General features: G+C 35.2%; 1 pseudogene; it reads right to left on the bottom strand.

The window, feature by feature from the left end:
• LOC123276151 (regulator of DNA class I crossover intermediates 1-like) overlaps nucleotides 1–25135 on the bottom strand; it is a 60895-nt pseudogene that overhangs the window by 4738 nt on the left and 31022 nt on the right.

Below are 25135 nucleotides of genomic sequence, written 5' to 3'. Positions count from 1 at the left end.
TCAAATCCAGAAGTATAAAAGAAAAGATGAATAAAATCAACCACATAAAAAAATACATTAATCCTTTGGCAAAGCAGGAGATATCATAAGCAAAGTCAAAACAAATCAAAAACCAATAATGAACTAGGAGGAAATATTTGTGACATATCACAAAGACCTAAATCTCTTTAATATATAAAGAGTTCTTACATATCAAGAAAAAAAATACCAAAAATTCAATTGGTCAAAAGACATGAATGGAGACTTTAAAGAAAAAGAAATGAAAACAGACATTAAATATTTTTAAAAGACGCTCAACTTCACTTATAGAAAAAGAAAAGCAAACTTAAACTGCCATCTATCCGTCTGTCTACCTATCTATTTTTATAAAACTCACAAAAATTCCCAAGTTTGAACACAATCCCTGTTGGTGAGGCTGTGGAATAAAAAGGCACATTTCTGGTGAGATTGCCAAATGATGCAACAGGGAATTTGGTAATATCTATCAAAATTGAATTTTGGCAATAATAACTACACAAAAAAACAATGTATCCCCCCTTTGACACAGCAATCCTACTCCTAGAAATTATCCTGAAAATGTACCTCCACAATTAAGAAACATATACACAAAGTTGTTCACCAAGCATTGTTTATAAGAACGCAATACTGGAAACAAACCAAATGTCCACCAACAGGGCATGACTGAATAAACTATAGCCCATCCACATAATAGATTACCAAATTGTCATAAATAAGGGATGAAGAAATGTCTAGTACTAAGATGGAGAAATCTATAAGAAACTTACTAAATAAATGAATCCATTTAATTCATCTATAAAATATCCTATATTATACAAAATATCCTATACTACATTTAAGTGAGAAAAGTGGAGAACTAAGACTCATGTGAATATGTGTGTTTATATATTCTTAGGCTTTATTTTGAAGAAAAACAGAACACAACAAAACATAGTAAAATGATAAACCATAAACCAATAAAAAAGTTACTCATATGAGGCAAAAGGAAATAGGGCAGACAAGATAGGATAGAAACCAGACTACTGGTTTACACTTCAAAAATTTAAATTAAATCCAAAAGAAAAAAGTTGATAAAGATTTCTAGGTATCCTAGCAAAGTAGATATCCGAAAGAATCATTCCATCACAGAATATCTAAAAAGTACCACAAACTATTTTTCATAAAAAGACAGTATAGACTAAAATGACCACTCAAATATGAAGTATTTGCTACACACAGCCTACAAGCAATTAGAATCTAGTATATATATATGAAAGATATATAGGATATATACATATATATCTACATATGGAAAAGATATATCCTATAAGGAAAGCCAAACTTTCTAAAAGAAATATGACCAATAGACATGAAAGGTATTTCACAGATAAACAGGGGTGGCAAATCAACCTAATTAATCATGGAAAATATAAATTAAAATTACAATGAAATACCAGATTCCAACAATGATAAAAAGCTGATCCAGTGTTAGTGAGAATATGGAACAACTAAGAGTCTTAGCTCCTGCAAGTGGGAGTTTAAACTGGCACAACTACTTTATAAAACAATTTTGTATTACCTAGAATAGATGAAGATGCGCATTACATTTGAACTAGCCAATTCTACTCCTTGACTCTTATTCAAGAGAAATTTTTTATACATGTGTGCCAGGAGAAATGTCAAGAATTGTCCAAGTAGCATTGTTTATTATAGCAAAATATTCAAAACAATCTAAATAACCAATGCCAGAAAATGTATAAATTGAGGTACATTCACACAACAGAAGGTTGCATAGCAGTAAATAAATAATGAAGTATACTAGAGTCACAAATATCAGAGTGGGTGAACAAAGAAAAGAAAGTTGCAGCAAAATATATAGCATTTGCCTCAATCTGTGAACAGTTCAAAACCAAGCAATGTAAAAGTCTATGTATGATACCATAAAAACAAATTCAGGATAATAGTTACCTCTTGGGGGCAGGATAGGAAATGCAATTGAGAAGATCTTCAAATGTACTGATTACGTATTATTTCTTAAGCTACAAAGTGAGTACAAGGGTATCTATTTTACTATTATTCGCTAAAATGTACATATATGTTACATATATTCATCATGTATAACACATTTTATAAAAGATAAAAGTAGTTTTGAAGACAATTGCATTACTAGTATATTCTAAGATATCTAGGAAACATATTTGCTGGCAAAAACCTAAAAAAAAGCACTTAAAACAATTTCCACTTAAATGTTAGTTTTTTTAAAAGAAAAAAAATTCACTTATACTGACAGACTTTCGTAGTAGAGGTTGGCCTGCCTTTTAAAGAACACGTTCCTCCTTTTTCCATCAGAATCTAAAAGAAAAATAAAATTTAAGAACTCCTAAGTATACACAATAATATCCACTTATAGCTCCCTTTTCACCCCACCAAATCATTTCACAGTACTCTTCCTTCATATTACTTTAATTCCACAAAGATAATTTTAAACTCACAAAGAAAAATTTGCCTATGACAAACAATAAAACAAAACAAAATTGAAATTCATTTAGAAACAGCAAGCAACAGAAGAGACACTTGATAAGAAATGAATTGACAAAAAAGAAAGGATTCAGGTAATCATAACAAATGCAGCTGAAAAAAGGAAAAGATACTAAAGCAATTTGGAGATTTATTCTGTTTTTCTTTTTCTAATTTGTTAAGTTGGATATCAGTTCATTTATTTTCAGGTTTTTTAAATAGTAAAAGCTCTTAGAGGTATCAATTTTCTACAGAACACACCATTGGTTTTGGTTTTCATCAATTTCTATGTAATTTGTAATTTATTTTCATTTCCTTTTCTTTTTTTCTTTTTCAAAACCAGAGTGTTTCTTAATTTTCAAGAAGATAAGGGAGGTTAAGCAACTTCTTTTCCTCTTCTTTCGTTCTAATTTAATGAATTTTTTATTAGAGAATATGGCTATGAATCTCTCCTTAGATAAATCTCTTAGACTTTCTTTGTGGCTTACTACATGAATTAGGTTTGCAAATATAGTAGGGACTTATAGAAAGCATATATTCTCTGTTGGTGGGATATACAGTTTTTGATAGACAGATAAGTAGCATAAAGGAGAAACCATCTAGTTGTTCACCAAACATGTTTCCCTTTCCTTTTAAGCATACAGCTAAAACACATTTCCTACCCTCCCTTGGAGTTGGTTTGGACACGTGATTTAAGTTCTGGTCATGGGTAAAGTGGTGTACACCACTGCCAGTGCTGGCCCATAAAAATTTTCTCCACAATCCTCCACTTCCTTTTCCCTTCCACTATACCCAGTATCAACAAGTTGGAAACCTACCAGTTGAAGATACCAGAGTCCCTACCAGCTTGGAGCCCTGAATAACTTTGTCGAGCAAAGCCTCTTTTCTAACCTCACTATTTAATCATTTAAAAAGCCTTGTACATTCAACTCTTAGAATATTCAAGCCCCAAACCTGCACCAGTAAGATACAAGCTGAGAAAGCTATATAGACCCCCAAGACAGGCAAACACTCCAATATCCACTTCAGATCTGTTGATAGAGGATAACAGACAAATAAAATGGTCCCAAAGAGAAGAAACTAAATTATTTAAGGAATTTCCCCATCCTCTAGGATAGCAAGATTTTCACACAATGTCTGCCCAGCAGGATTTCATGATCGGTATGGATCAGTAACTCTGTATCACCTCTTCTTCTCCTTTCTGAATGGGCTTGTCATTGAATTTTTACTCTCCTTGTTCCAATAATATATATTTTATTTATATATATCTTGCCATCTTTTTATTTTTAACCTCTATTATTATGTTCTACATGTTTCTTGAAAAACTATAAAGATTATTTTTTTCTTCTCAATTTGATGTTCTTGGAATCTTGTTAAGAAAAATCAACCTCTTTATATTTCATATATTAATTGCTAAGCAGTTTTCATTCCTTACATTTTACCTTTCCCATTTATCTAAAAGTTATTTCATTCTTTCCCATCTTGATCAGGTTTCCTAGTGTGACATCCCCACTCCCTTGAATTCTGAATATCTTCTACGTGTCTTTATTTCTCTAGTGATTACCTTCCCATTGGTAACAACCATAATTTAAATCTTATTCCTCTACTACTTTAAAATTAAATAAGTTCCAGTTCAAGACGGCAATGTAGGAGGATCCTGAACTCACCTCCTCCCACAGACACACCAAATCTACAGCTACATACAGAACAATTTCCTCTGAAAGAAACCCCAAAACAAGCTCAGAGACTCCCATACATCAGGGGAATGAGAAAAAACCCACAGTCAAATGGGTAGGAGAGGCCGAGACACAATCTTACCATAAACCCCACCCTGGGCATGATCCACAACCAGGAGGGAACCCACAACTCTGAGCTTCTCCCCAAGGAGTGAATGGCTTGACCCTCATATCTGGTACTTGAACTTTTAAGACCTTCACCAAAGAGATAAGCCCCCAAAACGTCAAGTTTTGAAAGCCAACAGGGCTTGTGTCCATGAGACCCACAAGGCTACACGGAACTGAAAAACAGTTCCTAAAGGGCTCGCACAGGCTCACCATGCTGCACCCCAGGGCCTAGAGCAGAGGCAGCTCACTGACTATCCAGTCTTTCTGTGAAACAAGCCTATTAGCTTATCCTCATAGCTGCAAACTAAGAGTCAGGCTTCTAATTAAACTCACATCTAAGGGCTGACTGTAATCCTCTCCAGTGAACTCGGAGGCTGGGTACCATCTTTCCACTCTCCCGCTGCCTCGCTCATGGTCACCAGTACCTTGCAGAATGGAGCTTACATTTGAGGGTCCCACAGGACTGTAACAAATGGAGAAAGAGTTCCTAACTGGCTATCCTCCAGGGCAAAGCAAAGAGACAGTAGATTGAATCGCACCCCAATCCTTCTGTGAGAGAAGCCTATTTGCTTATCTTAAATCTTTGGCCTAAGGAGCAGGCTTCTAATTTAACACACATCTACAGGCCTACTGAAATATTCTCCTAAGACCATAGAGCCCAGTGGGCACCATCTTCACAGTCCAACTCTGCCTTGCTCCAAGTCACCAGTATCTCCCAGAAAAGAGCTTGTGCACATTGTCTGGAGGCCCAGTTTTCGCAGCTGCCACCCATGGGATGCCCCTTGATCAGCTGGCTCTGGCAGCCAACAAGGCTTTGAAGAGGATCAGAATTGGCCATCTGAGCCAGCCCTGATGGCCTAGTGGTTGAAGTTCGGTGTGTTCCACTTTGGTGGCCTGGGTTTGGTTCCCGGGCATGGAACCACATGGCTCATCTGTCAGCAGCCATGCTGTGGCGGCAGACCACATAGAAGAACTAAGACTTACAACTAGAATATACAACCATGCACTGAGGCTTTGGGGAGGGGAAAAAAATGAAAGAGAGAGGAAGATTGGCAATAGATGTTAGCTCAGGGCAAATCTTTCCCAGAAAAAAAAAAAAAAAGAATTTGCCACCCCAAAATGTGTCTCTTTGCCTTGATTATTTTAAGGACAAAAGAGTCTTTGACTCTTTGAAAGAAATTCTGACCTTCCCCCTAACTGCCTAAAAGAATTTAAGATAGAATGGCCTGTCCCAGGAAGGAGATATCACCATAGATAATTCTAGGTGTGGTAGACAGAAAGACATCTAGCAAGGGCCATTTTATCAAAAGATCTCTTTCAGTTCCCATTGTCTACAGATGGCCCAGCAAACACTTGTTTATCAAACATTTGCATTTCCATCGTCATGTAAATTGCCTTCCTCTCCTTTGAAGTCCCAAACCACTACCCCCAATATCCTCCTTTATCTTTAGCTGAAGATGGTATTAAGGTGGCAATTTCAGCCACTCCAGCAAGATTTTCCTGGGTTTCTCCCATGTACATATGTTATCAAACTTTGATTCTCTCCTGTTATTCTGTCTCATGTCAATTTAATTCTTAGACCAGCCAGAAGGACCCAGAGGGTAGAGGAATTGTTTTCCTCCCCTACAATTTACGTTCACAGGTCCCACAGGACTATAATGAACAAAGAAAGAGTTCCTAACCAGCTACCGGTCCAGGGCACAGCAGTGAGGCAGCAGACTGAAATGCCCGTCTTTCTGTGAAAGAAGCCTATTAGCTTATCTTCATACCTGTGGCCTGAGGGTCAAGCTTCTAACTAAGCACAGACCTAGGGGCTAACTGCAATCCTCCCCAGAGACCAGGAAGCCCAATGGTTACCATCTTCACACTCTCCATCTGTCCCACCCTAGGTTGCTAATGTCTCCAAGAAAGGAGATTGTGCACATATCTAGCACCAGGGTTTCTGTGTCAGCTGCCCAAAAGACACATCCCTTGATAGCCTGGCTCTGGTGGCCAGCAGGGCTTGTGTTCATAGATTCAACAGGATGTCAGCAAACAAGCAGTTCTTATATGGCTATCACACCAGGGCTCAGTGCAGACGAGCACACAGAAATGCTCATGTCAAAGTCTTCCCATGAATGAGGTATATTTACATACTTCAAAAGCTGCTGCATCAGGGTCCAGTTTCCAATTAGACTGAATCTAGATGTTGACTGAGATCTTCCCTATTGGGACACCGGCAGGTTTTTGCACACCCTCAAATACTGGGAGCCACAAAAAATAAAGCAGACTGCTTGAACAACCACAAAGGTTTGAGAGACAACCAAGAGCTACAGCAGGGTTGAAACATAAGGTTCATCTCCTGCACGAGGCCACTTCTTCAAGACTAGAGAGGTGGCTGTTTTACAGAATGCATGGAAACCAACACAGAGAATCAAGGAAAATAAAGAAACAGAAGAAGACATTCCATATGAAAGAACAAGATAAAGCCTCAGAAAAAGACCTTAATGAAATAAGTGATTTACCTGATAAATGGTTCAAATTAGCCATCATAAAGATGCTCACCAAGGTCAGGAGAAAAATACATGAACAAAGTGAGAATTTCAACAAAGAGAACATAGCGTAGAAAGTATAAGAAAAATACCAAAAATAAATCACAGAGCTGAAAAATACAATAGAAAGGTACAAAAGAAGACTAGATGAAGCCAAAGAAAGGATCAGCAAACAAAAAGACAGGGCAGAGGAATTTACCCAATCAGAAGAGCAAAAAGAAAAAGGAATGAAAAAGAATGAAGATAGCACAAGGAACTTATTGACAACATCAAGTGGACCAATATTTGTATTATAGGGGTCCCAAAAGAAGAAAGGGGCAGAAAATTTATCTAGAGAAATTATGACTGAAACTTCCCTAACGTGGGGAAAGAAACAGACATCCAGATCCAGGAAGCCCAGAGAGTTCCAAATGAGATGAACTCAAAGAGACCTCACCAAGACACATTATAATTAAGTTATCAAAAGTTAAAGACAAGGAAAGAATCTTAAAAACAGCAAGATAAAAACAACTTGTTACATCCAAGGAACCCTCATAAGACTATTAGCAGATCTTAAGCAGAAACTTTGCAGGCCAGAAGGGAGTGGCACAACATATTCAAAGTGCTGGAAGAAAAAAACTGCTAGTCAAGAATACCCTACCCAGCAAAGCTGTCCTTCAGAATAGAAGGATAGATAAAAAGTTTTCCAGACAACAAAAAGCTAAAAGAGTTTATCATCACTAGACTGGCCTTACAAGAAATGTTAAAGGGACTTTCAGCTAAACCGAGAGGGCCCTAAATCAGTAACAGGAAAACATATAAAATTATAAATCTTACTGGTAAAGGTAACTATATAGTAAAATTCAGAATAATCTAATGTTGTAGGTGATGGGTTAATCACTTATAAAGCTAGTATGAAGGTTAAAAGACAAAAGTACTAAAAATAACAACTACAATGTTTTGTTAATAAATACACAAGATAAAAAGATATAAGTTGTGACATCAAAAACATAAAACTTGGGAGGGCAGTAAAAATTTAGATCTTTAGAATGCATTCAAACTTAAGTTTTTAAGAACTTAGAATGTTATAAGTTGTTTTACATAAGCCTCATGGTAACACAAAGCAAAAACCTACAGTAGATACACAAAAGATAAAGAAAAAGGAATCCTAAGCACACCATTACAGAAAATCATCAAATCACAAAGAAAGAAAAAAAGAAAAAACAAAGGAATTACAAAACAGTCAGAAAAAAATGAACAAAATAGTAATAAGTCCACACCTATTAATAATTACTTTAAATGTACATGGACTAAATTCTCCACTCAAAAAATATGGAGTGGCTAAATAGACTGAAAAAACAAGATCCATCTATATGCTGCCTATAAGAAACTCACTTCAGAGGTAAGGACACACACAGTCTGAAAGTAAAGGGACAGAAAAAGATATTCCATGCAAATGAAAACCAAAAAAAAAACCTGGCATAGCTATACATATATCACACAAAATAGACTCTAATACAAAGAGACTTGGAGACAAAGAGAGTAATAAGAGACAAAGAAGGTCATTATATAGTCATGCACCACATAAAAACGTTTCATTCAACAACAGACTGTGTATACAACAGTGATCCTTTAAGAAAAGTAACATATAGTCTAGGTGTGTAGCAGGCTATACCATTGAGGTTTGTGTAAGTACTGTAAGAGAGGAAGAAATTTTCCTCTACTCTTCTAGGTTTTTCTGGCTGATCTAAAAATTAAATTGACACGAGGCAAATTAACAGGAGAAAAACAAAAGTTTAATAACATGTACACATGTGAGAAACACAATAAAACCAAGTAACTAGCCAAAGCCTTCACCTTAAATATCATCTTCAGGTAAAGACAAAATAAGATGTTGGAGATGAAGAGAGTCAGGGACTTGAAAGGGAAAGAAGGCAATTCACAGGTAAGTGAAAAGGAGCAAATGCTTAGAAAACAAGTGTTTGGCCACAGAAACAGAAAAACACAGAAGGGAGTCCAAAAATCAGGCTTTTCTAGGTGCCTTCCTGTCTATCACCTAGTTCATGTTATGCTAAGGTGATAGCTTGCTTCCTGAGACAGCTCTTTTTAATCTGAATTCTTTTAGGCAGTTAAGGGGTAGGTTACAAGACAAACTTTCTAAGTCTTTTTTTCTCAAAAATAGCCTAAAACAATCCTCACGTTAAAGAGACACATTTTGGGATGGCAAATTTTGTTCCCCTTTAGTATGCTCTATGAGGTTCTCATAATGATGAAATTGCCTACTGACGTATTTCTCAGAATGTATCCCGTCATTAAGCAATGCATGACTGCATAATAAAAAAGGGGTGAATCCAACAAAAGGATATGACATTTGTAAATATTTATGCACTCAACACAGGAACACCAAAATAAATAAAACAAATATTAACAGACCTAAAGAGAGAAAATATACAACAATACAACAGTAGGGGACTTTAATACCCCACTTTCATCAAAGGATAGATCATCCAGTCAGAAAATCAATAAAAACATATTGGCCTTACATGGCACTTTAGACCAGATAGACCAAACATACATACACAGAACATTCCATCCACAAGCAACAGAATACACATTCTTCTCAAGCACACAAGGAACATTCTCCAGGATAGACCATATGTTAGGCCACAAAACAAATCTTAATAAATTTAAGAAGACTGAAATCACATTAAACATGTTTTCTAACTGCAATGACGTGAAACTCAAAATCAATTACAAGAAGAAAACTGGAAAATTCACAAATATGTGGATATTAAATAACATGCTCCTGAACAACTAATGGGTCAAAGAAGAATCAAAAAAGAAATTAAAAAATATCTTGAGACAAATGAAAATGGAAATACAACATACCAAAACTTATGGGATGCAACAAGAGCAGTTCTAAGATGGAAGTTCCTGGTGATAAATGCCCACATTAAGAAACAAGAAAGATCTCAAATAAACAACACAGCTTTACACCTCAAGGAACAAGAAAATGAACAAACTGAACCTAGTTAGTAAAAGACGGAAATAACAAAGATCAGAGTGAAAATAAATGAAATAGACACTAAAAGACACTAGAAAAGATCAATGAAACTAAGAGCTGGTTTTTTGAAAAGACAAACAAAATTGACAAACCATTAGCTAGACTTAACAAGAAAAAAGAGAGAGGACTCAAATAAATAAAATCAGAAATGAAAGAAAAGCCGTTACAACTGATATCACAGAAATAAAATGCATCATAAGACACCATTATGATTAATTATACAACAACAAACTGGACAATCTAGAAGAAAAAGATAAATTTCTAGAAACATACGACCTACCAAGACTAATTCATGAAGCAATAGAAAATATGAATAGACTTATTACTAGTAAAGATATCAAACCAGTAATCAAAAACTTCCCAATGTCAAAAGTCCAGGACAAATGGCTTCCACTGGTGAATGTTGCCAAACATTCAAAGAAGAATTAATACCTATCCTTCTCAAACTATTTCAAAAAAGAGAAGAGGAGACAACTCTTCCAAACTCCTTTTATGAGGCCAGCATTACCCCGATATCCAAACTAGTCAAGGACACCACAAGAAAAGAAAATCACAGGACAATATCCCTGATGAACATACATACAAAAATCCTCAATAAAACATTAACACTTCAATCTAGGTGAATGGCACTATCCCATCAACTACTCATTTACCCAAATAATAAATCCAGATCTCCTTCAATGTTTTCCTTCTCCCTTAACTAATCAACAACAACTATCAAATCAAGATCTTCTAAATCTTTGTGATAGCTCTTCCCTCATTTCCATCCTTACTTACACTGCTCAACTTCAAGCCCTCATTATTTTTTGCCCTGCCTTGAGTCATGCCACTTCTCAAATCTCTCATTGTTGCTAGAGTCAACTTTTTAATACTCACATGTCATCAAACTCCTCTACTAAAATTTTTTCAGTGGCTCTGTTTGGTGACAGAAAATAAAACTGGTATATGTCATGTAAAGTCTTTTATGATCTAGCCCTTTATATTGTCTAGAATTATCTTTTGCCATTTCACCATCGCTTGTAATTTACACTATAGTAGTAGCAATAACAACAACTGGAATGAAGTTACTTTGCAGCTTCTAAAATAAGCTATACTCTCTCACTTGTTAGTTTCTATCTATGTTGCTTCTTCTTCATAGTATGAAGGCAGTTTGTCCATTTGGTAAACTTATTAATTGATATCCAGATCAAAAGTTTTCTCCTCTATTACATCTTCCTCCTGACTAGCCATGAAACTTAGAATTATTTTTTACTTGTTTCCCACTGCCCCTTGTACAAACCCCAATTGGAGCAATTTATCTAAATGTATTATATTTTTTTCTGTTTCTGTCTAGCTACTAGACCATAGCTTCCTAAAAACAGGTCCCATGTCCCTTCATCTCTGTACCTTGCAGAGTCTAGTGCATAACACAATATAAGCTTCATAAGAACAAAAACTGTTTCTTCACCACTGAATCTTCAGTGTCTAGCATACAGGAGAATGACAATAAATTCTAGTGAATGAATTCATGATATGTACTCAATGTACACACTGAAGACAAAAAGACAAAACAATTAATATAGTTGAAAATATACAGTCAGATAAGACAAAAGTTTGAATCCTGGCTCAAATGTGTAACTTTGAACAAGTTATTTAATCTTTCTGAACTTGAGTCTCTTTTGCTGTGACGAGCTTACAGGATCTGGCTCTTGTAGATTAGAACTAAGTGAAACAGAAACTAGTGACCTACTCAACAAAGAATTCAAACAAAATATCATGAGGATGCTCACAGATATGCGGAGAAGAATGGATGAACACAGTGAGCACATCAGCAAAGAACTGGAAGATATAAAAAAAAACAATCAGAAATGAAGAATACAATACTCAAAATGAGAAATTCACTCGAGGGACTCAATAACAGAGTAGAGGAAGGAGAAGAACGGATCAGTGAACTAGATGAAAGACTAGAGGAAATCACCCAATCAGAACAGAAAAGAGAAAAAAGAATTAGACAGAATGAGAAGAGAGTAAGGGAACTCTGGGACAATATCAAGCGTGCTAACATTCGGATTATAGGGGTCCCAGAAGGAGAAGAGAGAGACAAAGGGACAGAAAGTGTATTTGTAGAAATAATAGAGGAAAATTTTCCTAACCTGAGGAAGGAAACAGACATCCAACTTCAGGAAGCACAGAGAACTCCAAACAAGAGAAGCCCAAAGAGGCCCACACCAAGACATATTATAATCAAAATGTCTAAAATTAAAGACAAAGAGAGAATCCTAACAGCAGCAAGAGAAAGGCCGCAAGTGACATATAAAGGGAAGCCCATCAGACTATCAGCGGACTTCTCAGTCAAGACCCTACAGGTAAGAAGAGAATAGCACGACATATTTAAAGGCTAAAAGGAAAAAACCTACAACCAAGAATACTCTATCCATCAAGGTTGTCATTCAGAATGGAAGGAGAGATAAACAGCTTCCCAGACAAGCAAAAATTAAAGGAGTTTATCACCAAGAAACCAGTTCTGCAAGAATTGCTGAAGGGACTTATTTAAGTGGGAAAGCAATAACCACAAATAGAGATTAAAAAAAATTATCAAAAAAACCCAAAACAACAACCACACAAGACAGGCAATAAAATCACTAGCAAGGTAAAAGGACAGTAAAGGCAGCAGATCAACTACCTGTGAAGATAATATGAAGGTTAAAAGACAAATGTACTAAAATCACCTATTTCAATGATAAGAGGGTAATAGATAGACACACACTAAACACAAGACTATATATGATGTGAAAAACATAATGTGGGAGGAGGGGAGTGAAAAAGTAGAGCTTTTAGAAAGAGGTCAAGCTAAAGAGTCTATCTACTCAATATAGACTGTTACATGCACAGTATATTAAATAGGATCCTCATGGTAACCACAAACCAGAAACCTATAACAAGCAGGACAAAGAGTAAGACAAAAGAAATCAAACATATTACTAAAGATAACCATCAAACCAGAAGGGAAGAGAGCAAGAGAAAAAGAAAGGAACTGAGAAGAACTACTAAAACACCCAAAAAAAGAAAAAGTGACAAAATGGCAATAAACACATATTTATCAATAACTACTTTAAATGTCAATGGACTAAATGCTCCAATCAAATGCCATAGGGTGGCCAACTGGATAAAAAAACAAGATCCACGTATATGCTGCATACAAGAGACACACTTCAGACCTACAGACACTCACAAACTGAAAGTGAAAGGATGGAAAAAGATATTCCATGCAAATGGCAAAGAAAAGAAAGCAGGGGTAGCAATACTTATATCAGACAAAATAGACTTTAAATCAAAAACTGTAATAAGAGACAAAGACGGGCACTACATAAAGATAAAGGGAACAATCCAACAAGAAAATATAACACTTGTAAATATCTACGCACCCAACATAGGAGCACCTAAATATATAAAGCAATTATTAACAGACATAAGAGGAGAAATAGACAGTAACACAATAATAGTAGGGGACTTTAACACTCCACTTACACCAATGGATAGATCATCCAAACAGAAGATCAATAAGGAAACACTCGCCTTAAAGGACACATTAGACCAGATGGACTTAGTAGATATATACAGAACATTCCATCCAAAAACCACAGAATACACATTCTTTTCAAATGCCCATGGAACATTCTCCAGGATTGATCACATATTAGGCCACAAAACAAGTCTCAATAAATTTAAGAAGATCGAAATAATACCGTGCATCTTTTCTGACCACAAAGGTATGAAACTGGAAATCAACTACAGAAAGAAAACCAGAAAAGCCACAAAAATGTGGAGATTGAACAAAATGCTACTGAACAATGATTGGGTCAATGAAGAAATCAAAGAAGATATCAAAAAATTCCTGGAGACAAATGAAAATGAAAACATGACACGCCAAAATCTGTGGGATACAGCAAAAGCGGTTCTACAAGGGAAGTTTATAGCAATTCAGGCCTACCTCAACAAAGAAGAAAAATCCCAAATAGACAATCTAAAAGCATACCTAAAGGTACTGGAAAAAGAACAACAAACAAAGCTCAAAATCAGAAGGAAGGAAATAATAAAAATCAGAGCAGAAATAAATGAAATAGAGACTAAGAAAACAATAGAAAAAATTAATGAAACCAAGAGCTGGTTCTTCGAAAAGATAAACAAAATTGACAAACCCTTAGCTAGACTCACCAAGAAAAAAAGAGAGAAGGCTCAGATAAATAAAATCAGAAATGAAAGAGCAGAGATTACAACGGACACCTCAGAAATACAAAAGATAATAAGAGAATACTATGAAAAGCTATACGCCAACAAATTGGATAATCTAGAAGAAATGGATAAATTCTTAGAAACATACAACCTTCCAAAACTGGACCAAGAAGATGTAGAAAATTTGAATAGACCGATTACCAGTAAGGAGATCGAAACAGCAATCAAAAACCTCCCAAAAAATAAAAGTCCAGGACCAGATGGCTTCCCTGGTGAATTCTACCAAACACTCAAAGAAGAGTTAATACCTATCCTTCTCAAACTCTTCCAAAAAATTAAAGAGGAGGGGAGGCTTCCTAACTCCTTCTACGAAGCAAACATTATCCTGATACCAAAACCAGACAAGGACAACACAAAAAAAGAAAATTACAGGCCAATATCACTGATGACCATCGACGCGAAAATCCTCAACAAAATACTAGCAAATCGAATACAATGATACATTAAAAAGATCATACATCATGATTAAGTGGGTTTCATTCCGGGGATGCAGGGATGGTTTAACATCTGCAAATCTAACAACGTGATACACCACATTAACAAAATGAAGAATAAAAATCACATGATCATCTCAACAGATGCAGACAAAGCATTTGACAAGATACAGCATCCATTTATAATAAAAACTCTAAATAAAATTGGTATAGAATACCTCAACATAATAAAGGCCATATATGACAAACCCACAGCAAATATCATTTTCAATGGAGAAAAACTGAAAGCTATCCCTCTAAGAACAGGAACCAGACAAGGATACCCGCTGTCACCACTCTTATTTAACATAGTATTGGAAGTCCTAGCCAGAGCAATCAGGCAAGAAAAAGAAATACAAGGGATCCACATTGGAAAAGAAGAAGTGAAACTGTCACTCTTTGCAGACGACATGATTTTATATCTAGAAAACCCTAAAGAGTCCACTAAAAAACTTTCAGAAATAATAAAGGAATATAGTCAAGTTGCGGGATACAAAATCAATGTACAAAACTCAGTTGTGTTTTTATACACTAACAACAAAGTAGCAAAAAGAGAAATTAAGAATACAATCCCATTTACAATTGCAACAAAAAGAATAAAACACCTATGAATAAACTTAACCAAAGAGGTGAAAGATCTCTACACCGAAAACTATAAAACATTGTTGAAAGATATTCCGTGCTCTTGGATTGGAAGAATTAACATCGTTAAAATGTCCATACTTCCTAAAGCAATCTATAGATTCAACACAATCCCTATCAAAGTTCCAACAACATTTTTTACAAAAATAGAACAAAGAATCCTACAAGTTATATGGAACAACAAAAGACCCCGAATAGCCAAAGGATTCCTGAGAAAAAAGAACAAAGCTGGAGGTATCACACTCCCTGATTTCAAATTGTACTACAAAGCCATAGTAACCAAAACAGAATGGTACTGGCACAAAAACAGACACACAGATCAATGGAACAAAATTGAGAGCCCAGAAGTAAACCCACACGTTTATGGACAGCTAATATTCGACAAGGGAGCCAAGAGCATACGATGGAGAAAGGAGAGTCTCTTCAATAAATGGTGTTGGGAAAACTGGACAGCCACATGCAAAAGAATGAAAGTACACCATTCCCTTACACCATGCACAAAAATCAACTCAAAATGGATTAAAGACTTGAATGTAAGACCCGAAACCATGAGACTTCTAGAAGAAAACATAGGCAGTATGCTCTATGACATTGGTCTGAGCAGCATATTTTCAAGTCCCATGTCTGACCGGGCAAGGGAAACAAAAGAAAAAATGAACAAATGGGAGTACATCAAACTAAAAAGCTTCTGCACAGCAAAGGAAACCATCAACAAAACGAAAAGAGAACCTAACAATTGGGAGAAGCTATTTGCAGACCATATATCAAATAAGGGGTTAATATCCAAAATATACAAAGAACTTATATAGATCAACAACAAAAAAACCAACAATCCAATTAGAAAATGGGCAAAAGATCTGAACAGAGATTTCTCCAAAGATATCCAGATGGCCAACAGGCATATGAAAAGATGCTCAACATCATTAGCTATCAGGGAAATGCAAATCAAAACTACAATGAGGTATCACCTCACTCCGGTCAGAATGGCTATAAATAACAACACAGGAAACAACGAATGTTGGAAAGGGTGTGGAGAGAAGGGAACCCTTGTTCACTGCTGGTGGCAGTGCAAGCTGGTGCAGCCACAATGGAAAGCAGGATGGAGTATCCTCAGAAAGTTAAGGATAGATCTACCATACGATCTAGCTATTCCACTGCTGGGTATTTATCCAAAGAACTTGAAAACACAAAGGCATAAAGATCCTTGCACCCCTATGTTCATTGCGGCATTATACACAATAGCCAAGACTTGGAAGCCACCTAGGTGCCCATCAAGGGACGAATGGATAAAGAAGATGTTGTATTTATACACGATGGACTACTACTCAGCCATAAGAAATGACGAAATCTGGCCATTTGTGACAATATGGATGGACCTTGAGGGTATTATGCTGAGTGAAATAAGTCAGAGGGAGAAAGTCAAATACCATACGATCTCACTCATAAGTAGAAGATTAAAAACGACAAAAAGAAAAAAAAAACACATAGCATTGGAGATTGGACTGGTGGTTACCACTGGGGGAGGCAGGAGGACAAAAGGGGTGATTAGGCTCACATGCGAGGGGATGCACTATAATTAGTGTTCGGGTGGTGAACATGATGTAATGTACACAGAATTCGAAATACGATGTACATCTGAAAAAAATAAAAATTTAAAGAAATAAAGAAATAAATGCATCTAGATTGGTTTTTCTCAAATAAACACATTATAGTTTCTGAAAAGGCAATAATTTTATTTCTAGACCTAAACTATAATTTCCCCAGAGTAAGAAAAGTAGCCTAAAAAGAAATTTTTCAATAAAAGCTAACCTTAAATGAAAGTACACTGCAAATACTAAAATATGACATGAATTATCAACTGACTTAATTGGAAAGATAATGTAAAATGTACTTTACCTCACCAAGTCCAAAGTTCCACGACTGCTTAAAAGGCAATTCTTTCAAAGGGACATTACCCCTAGGGTCACAAATAAGACAGTATTAAAGTTTGATTTATTCTCTCTGAAAATTATTGTTCTAAATCATGGTTCCCAAAGTTGGCTACAGATCAGAATTATAAGGGAAGCTTTTTAAAAAATACATAAGCTCCATCCTAAGGGTGTGGGTCAAACTTGGTATTTTGTATTTTAAAATCACCCCCTTGAGTGATTCAGTTCTGCACCCAGCTTTGAGAACCATGTTCTAAAATCACTTTCATAAAGTACATTTTAAAATTCAAGGTCTAACATGCTAGTTTTCATTCATAAGTTTCTGAACACCTGGAAGTTTGACAGCAAAGAACCTAATTTTTTTACTTTATTAAATAAGTTGTGAATGTTTTATTTGTTGTGCCAATCCCATAAAAATGGCATATAGGTATTCTTTTTACAAATAGATATTTTAAATATTTCCATAAGAAAGTACTTCTACAATAAAAACCTATTCTAATTCATGATTGTTAATTACCCAGATTTGACTAAACCACAATTATTACCAAGAAAGTTAGGACTATTCCAAAACTACAAGTTTTCTTTAATTAAGTATAACTGCAGTCCCATAAACTCTTGATATGTTTGCTTATGCCATTAGCATCTGAATTCTATTACTCCCTTGTTCTGATTCTATACTAACCAAGCCACCTTCCCATGGAGAGCTGCCAAGAATTAGAAAACATGCTTATCATGCCAGTAAACATTCCTATATAAGTAACCCTTCTATTTCTTACTGTAAATTAATAAATTGACATTCTGGTGAGTGTGTAAGTTTCTTGAACACATAAGTCAGTCTTCTCAAATCTAATTAACACTAAGATTCAGATAAGATGACGGCTTTGTGCTGGCAAATACGAGCACCATACTCTCAACTAGGGTGATATTACTAAGATTCTGACAACTGGTAAGCCTTTGTAGAGGCCAGTCTGCCCACTCTGAGACAGCAACACCCCTACCTCACATTGCATCAATTCAACCCTTCAATATGCATTATACTAGATGCTGAATTGCATTCCCCAGATTTACCTGAAAACTTACAAACGGTTCATTGGATATATCTGGATTGTCTTCTGTGGTGCCTTCTCTTGGTAATCACTTTCAAATTTTCCTTTAAAAATAAAAGTATGCATTGAACTAAAACTCTAGCACAGACTAGTTCTTTTTTTTAAATTGGAAGCTTATTAGCATGACCCATATGGAACGAAATCACTGGTCCACACAATGTCACATAATAGAATGTCACTCTATTTTCAATTTTATACTCCTCCAAATACACACACACACACACACACACACACACATATCTATATTATATATAAATATGTACTAAAAACAAAAAGACCAATAGATTATTACCCTTCTCGTGTATAACACCAACCTTTTTTTTCAGAGCTGGCTGGGAAACTATCCTTCTCAAAAGATGTACTAAGATTATTTCTTTCATGATCGTTATACTCTTTCTGATAGTTCTTGTTTGGCTGACACTTTTCTGGGTAACTTGTTTTATTAAAAGTAGAATTACTAAAAGTCAACTCTGGATTTGTAAAAATACTTCTAATGCATCTCTCAGTGGAATGGCTTTTATCAGAACTAGTGACTGCACAAATATCTCCCATACTGTCAAAACCACACTTGTCAAAGGTTTTCTTTATACTCCACCGATCTATGTTTAATAAATTGATCACATTTTCACTAATAAAAGAGTCACAATTCTCTGACAGAAGGCTGGGTGTTGGCTGGTTCGCATCTTCAAGAAAATTTGAAACCTCTTTCCTATTTTCTTCCAAAATATGTTGTACTGACTATTTTTCAATAATGAAGTCTGACTGTCTTCTCTCATCCATGGTTCCACAATCTTCACCTGTAACTATATCAGGTCTTTCAGTAAGGAAATTCCGATTTCCTGGACTTTGAGATAAATAAAAACATATTTAACAAGAAAAGCATAGGAAATTTTCATTTAGAAACTTAAAGTTAAACTCTTAGAGAACATACTGAGTAGCTACTAACATTTACCTGGACTATGTTTTCAGTTTTTTATTTGAATAAATAATATTGTTTTGGGTGGAAATTTGTCTAATGTGCCTCAGTGAGTATGAAAATAATCTACACTTAGTTTTGTATTTCAACACAAAAAAATGTGTTGAAATGAAGTATGATGTGGTTCAATTCACTGTTATATTAACAAAATATGACCGACCTATATCATGTCTTCTGTAATAAGGTCTAGTGAATACCCTAGACAACCACTGCATGTAACTGCTGCTCTGTTTAATCAGAGAAAGATATTTTGAACACACTGCAGGGAAAAATTATCCCCAGTGTTAAAACATCAAATCAGAGTTATCAGAACACTATAACAGATATCTCTCAACCTAACAAGGATATAAAAACAACTCTGAAGTTCCCAAGGGAGAGCAATACAGATACAAATGCATATATATGTAATAAAGCCAAGAGATAAGATGAATTAGATGAAAAGGTTAGCCTAGATAACTTATAAGTTCCCTTCTAATGTATAAAACATAATTCTAAGTTATGTCCAACTTGTATAAAAGAATCAAAGCTATTACACGAAATAATTAAAAATCAAGATATTCTGGGGCTGGCCCTGTGGCAGAGAGGGTAAGTTCACACGTTCCACTTCGGAAGCCCAGGGTTTCGCCAGTTCAGATCCTGGGTGCGGACCTAGCACACTGCTCATTAAGCCATGCTGACATGGCGTCCCATATAGCAGAAGCAGAAGGACCTAAAACCAGAATATACAACTATGTACTGGGGGATTTTGGGGGTAAGCAGAAAAACAGAAATAAATAAAGATTGGCAACAGATGTTAGCCAATATAAGATTGGCCAAATAAAGATTGGCAACAGATGTTAGCTCAGGTGCCAATCTAACAAAAAAAAATCAAGATACTCTGGATTTTGTTGCCATTGACTATCCACAAATTTACTTAGGGGTGGGCTGTTCCAGAGATTGGAGGTACCAAAGAAATTTAGAAAAGAAACATAGACTGCTAAAACTGATTGATTTCCAATTTTATTTTTTAAGTTACTCATTAAACATCTAATGAGCAGGTCCACCTGCCGTGTTCCAGGCACTATGCCACGTATTGGGGACAGAGAGAGAAAAGAATTCAGTTTGGCATTAAAGAGAGAGAGAGATTTTGTCCAGGAATGTTCATAGACCGTGATCCTACACTGTTTCTCAATACGCGTCTTAATAGTGTTTTGAGCAGAATAATGTTATTCTGTGATATCAAACGCATAACCTATAGCACGCAATAATATACACCATTCACACCAGAGAAACTGTATTACTTTAAATGAGAAAATAAATGTAAAAGCACTTCATAAATTAGAAAGCACACTACAAATGTAAATAATCATTTTTAAACAGCATTTTAAGCATTCTGACTCAGAAGAATCACTCACTGAGAGATCTGGAGAACAGAGAAATGTATAATGCACAGTTATTGCTCACAAGAAATAGTCTGGAAGGGGAAAGAAAAACTAGAAAGTGATAAGTGCTATTCTACAGCGTTACGACAGTAAATAAAAGAAATGCTTTTACTTGAGAAAAATCAAGTACGTGGCATTTGAGTTGGGGACTGAATGTTGGGAAGGATTGCTACTTGTAAAGATGACAGAGAGAAATGATGCTAAAAATATAAAAGCCTTACTAAGATAAATCGATCCAACTTCTTTAACACTTTTTCCTATAGATAAAAGTTCATTCAGTTATGGACTACAATATGGATAAATTTATTATCTAAATAAGGCTTTTATGTGCATTAAACAGATATTTAATGTATGCCTGCCATGTGGTAGGGAGATAATACAGCTTATATTCTAGTGAAGGAAGATAATATCAAATAAATAAGATAACTAACCATTAATAAGCACAATGGATAAAAGAAATAAACAAATAAAAAAGATAATTACAGCAGCTTTATAGGTGCTACAAGATCAGACGATGGAACAACTTGTGTTGGAGGTCCTTTTCAGATAGCTGGTCAGGAAAGTTCCTAGCAAAGAAGTGATAAATAAGCTAAAGATACAGAATGATTAGACATATAAAGAGAGGAGTATGCATACTGCAGGGGGATGGAATAAACACAAATACAAGATTTGCAGCACATGTGAGAAACAAAAAGAAGAGGAGTAAAGCTAGAATAGAATCAGTGAAAGAAAACTTACGGCCTAAGGCTTAAAAGGTACAAAAGGGCCCAGATCATGTAGAGCTTTATTTTTGAAAAGAGCAATAAGAAATATTGAAAATTGCTAAGTACAAAAGTAAAACTCTCTTGCTTTTTGCCTTAAAAAATATCAGTCTGACTGCTGGGTGAATGCGAATATCCTGATTTCCATCTGGCCAAAATGAAGTTAGAGAAACAAGATTTAGCCTCATTGACTGACAGAATTATAAAACTGGACAAACTGTATGAGACAATGGCTTTCAGACTTGGGCCATTGGATAGAATAGGATAACGATCCCTGACAGAGAGAAAACAAGTAAGGTGAATTCTATGACTGCTCCTAGCTTATTGCTTGGAGAGAGTATCCAAGCCACAGAACAGAGAGGGGAAATCCAGTTGGAGCCCACAGATTCCCTTTGTTGAGGAAAGAGCACTGGAAGGTCAGGAAGACTGCAGAGAACAGAGTATGCAGGGCAGAGTACCATGAAGGAGAGTGCTTCAAAGAGAGAGGGCTCCAGAGATCTACAGAAAGTTCTCAAATCTTCAGCTAAGTACTGATCAGCACATGCTTATGAAGTAATTACCCAAGGCTGGGAAAAGCAACACCCAAGATGAGAAGATTGAACAATTCCAGGAACTCAAACAGAAATGGGAAAATTTTGTGTTTCCACCAGTTAGAGTGGAAAACCTCTTAATTCAAAGGAACTCTAAGAATACAAGAAGGATATTGCCTTAGCAGGGGGCAAAATTAGCCACAGAGTGAAGGTGTATCTGGTCCTGTTTAACAAAGTTTAAAGCAAGCCTTAATAAGATCATACTATTTCCAAGCAACTAAAATCCCAGAAAAACCTTAGGAAAATTTATAGGAATACAAAAATGTCCAGACCAAAAAGATGAAATTCATAATGTATACAATCTAAAAAAAAATTTTCAGGAATGCAAAAAAGTAGAAAGTTACAACCCATAATGAAGAGAAAAATCAATTATTAGAAATAGACCAAGAAATGACACAAATGATAGAATTCGTAGACAAGGACATTAAAAGAGTTATCAGAACTATATTCCCTACGTCCAAAAAGATAGACGAAAGACTGAGGATGTTGAATAGAAACATGGAAGATATAAAGAAGAGTTAAAACAAACTTCTAGAGATAAAAAATATACTGAATAGATTTACATAGAGATTAGACACCAAAGAAGATACAACTAGAGAATCTGAAGAAAAAGCAATATAATCTATATAAAATGAAACAATGAGAGAAAAAAAGATGAAAATAAATAAACAGAGCATCAATAAACTGTGACACAACTTCAAATGGACTAACTTACATGTTATTAAGGTCCCCAAAGAAGAGAGGAGAGGAATAAAAAATATCCAAAAAATCAATGGCTGAATTTTCCACATTCGATAAAAACTAAGTTCACAGATCCAAGATGCTCAATGCAGCTCAAAAACAAGAAATAAAAAGAAAAGGAACATCCTAATCAATGGATAGAAATCTATGATAGAAAATCCACCATGGAGAATCTATGATAGAAAAATCTTAGAAACAGAGAAAAATTATGTATTAGATATATAGATATTAAGATAAGAATGACAGCAACTTCTAGTAGGAAACAATGCAAAAGATATCTTTCAAAAAGAAAAGAATAAAAACTTACAAATACACAGAAGCTGAAAGAATTAATTACTAGCAGCCCCACACTATAAGAAATGTTAACAAAAGTCTTTCAAACATAAGGAAAATATCACCACACGGAAATCTAGATCTACACAAAATAACAAAGACCACCAAAAATGATAAATTTGTGCTTAAGTATAAAAAACATATTTTCTTAATTTTTAACTCTCTTTAAAGAAAAAAGAACAATAATATATTATTGGATTTATAACATCTATATAAGTGAATGTATGAATACAACACCACAAAGGCCAGAGGGGAGAAACGGAAGCATACCATTACAGGGTTCTTACATAATACTTGAAGTAGTATAACATAACTAGAATATAGTCTGTGATAAATTAAAATATATACAATAAATTCTAAAGAAACCACTGAAAAACAAAACAGAGTTATAGATAACAAGCCAACAAAAGGATAAATTAAGTCATAAAAAAGACTAAAATCAAATAAAGGCAGAAAAGAGGGAAAGGGAACAAAGATTATATGGGAGAAATAAAAAATAAATAGCAAGAGAACAGACAAATCCAATCATATATCAATTGTTGCACTAAATGTAAACTATATTCACAACCATAATACAAGTCTCAATAAATTTGAAAGGATTCAAATCACACAAAGGATGTTCCCTGTCCACAATGGAATTAATTTAGAAAGATAACAGAAAAGTCTTGGGAATTTTAGGAACCAAATAACAAATTTCTAAATATCTCATGGAGTGAAGAAGAAATCAAAAGGAAAATTAGAAAGTTTTTTAACTGAATGAAAATAAAACAAAACATATCAAAATTTGTAGGATGCAGCAAAGCAGCAGTTATGGAAAATTTACAGCACTAAACACGTGCATTAGAAAAGAAAAATAGTCTCAAGTCAATGACCTCAGCTTTCACCTTAAGAAATCAGGAAAAAAGGAGTAAATTAAATCCAAAGTAAACAGACAAAAGGAAATAAAGATAAGAGCAGAATTCAATGAAATAAAAACAAAAGTAAGAAATACGTGAAACTGAAAGATGATTCTTTGAGAAAATAAATAAAATTGGCAAGTCTCTAATCAGAATAATCACTGGGAAAAAGGGAAGAAGAAACAACTTACCCATATTAGTAATGGGAGAAAAGACATCACTACAGAAGTTAAAGATTTCATACGCATAATAAGGAGATATTATGAATAACTTTAAGTCAATAAATTTTACAACATAGATAAAATGGATACATTTTTTGTATGACACAAACTACCAAAGCTCACTAAAAAAATAATAATCCAACTAGCCTTCTATCTAGTAAAAAGTGGAAATTATAGTAAAAAAAAAACCTTCCCACAAAAAGAACTTCGTACCAACTGACTTCACTGATGAACTCTACCAGACATTTAAGGAAGAAATGTACCAATCCTACACAAACTCTTTCAGAAAATTACACAGGAGGGAATACTTCTCAACTCATTCTATGACACCAACATTAGGCTGATATCAAAACCAGACTAAGATATTACAAGATATTACTAGAAAGTAATCTCCCTCATGAAGACTAATGTAAAAATCCCTAACAAAATTTTGGCAAATCAAATCCAATGAATGCATAACAAGGTTAGCACATTGTGACCAAGTAGGGTTTATCTCAGGAATACAAGGGTGGTTTAACATTCAAAATTAATCAATTGTGGGGCCAGACTTCTGGAATGAGAGACTGAGAAACCTGGCAAATCTTGTCCCCTAAAAGCAGTAACAGAACCAGATAACACTCACCAAAAAAATCATTTCAAATATGGGGAGTGACCAATGGCATCCAATAAACTGTGAAGCAGTACTTCAAGAAAAACTACTCAACCTTAGTAGAACCAGTGGGAGCCTGTGGAGTTTTAGCCTTAGGCTGCCACCATCCCTCCACCCCCAACTCCATGGCTGGTAGCCTACCAAGGCTGAGCTTGTCTGGAGAGGGTCGGGAAGGTGGGAGACTCATGCCCAGG

The sequence above is a fragment of the Equus asinus genome, chromosome 3, assembly GCF_041296235.1.
Source record: "Equus asinus isolate D_3611 breed Donkey chromosome 3, EquAss-T2T_v2, whole genome shotgun sequence".
Lineage (NCBI taxonomy): Eukaryota > Metazoa > Chordata > Mammalia > Perissodactyla > Equidae > Equus > Equus asinus.
The sequence above is the reverse complement of the archived record's forward strand: the minus strand, read 5'-3'. Positions and strand labels throughout refer to the sequence as shown.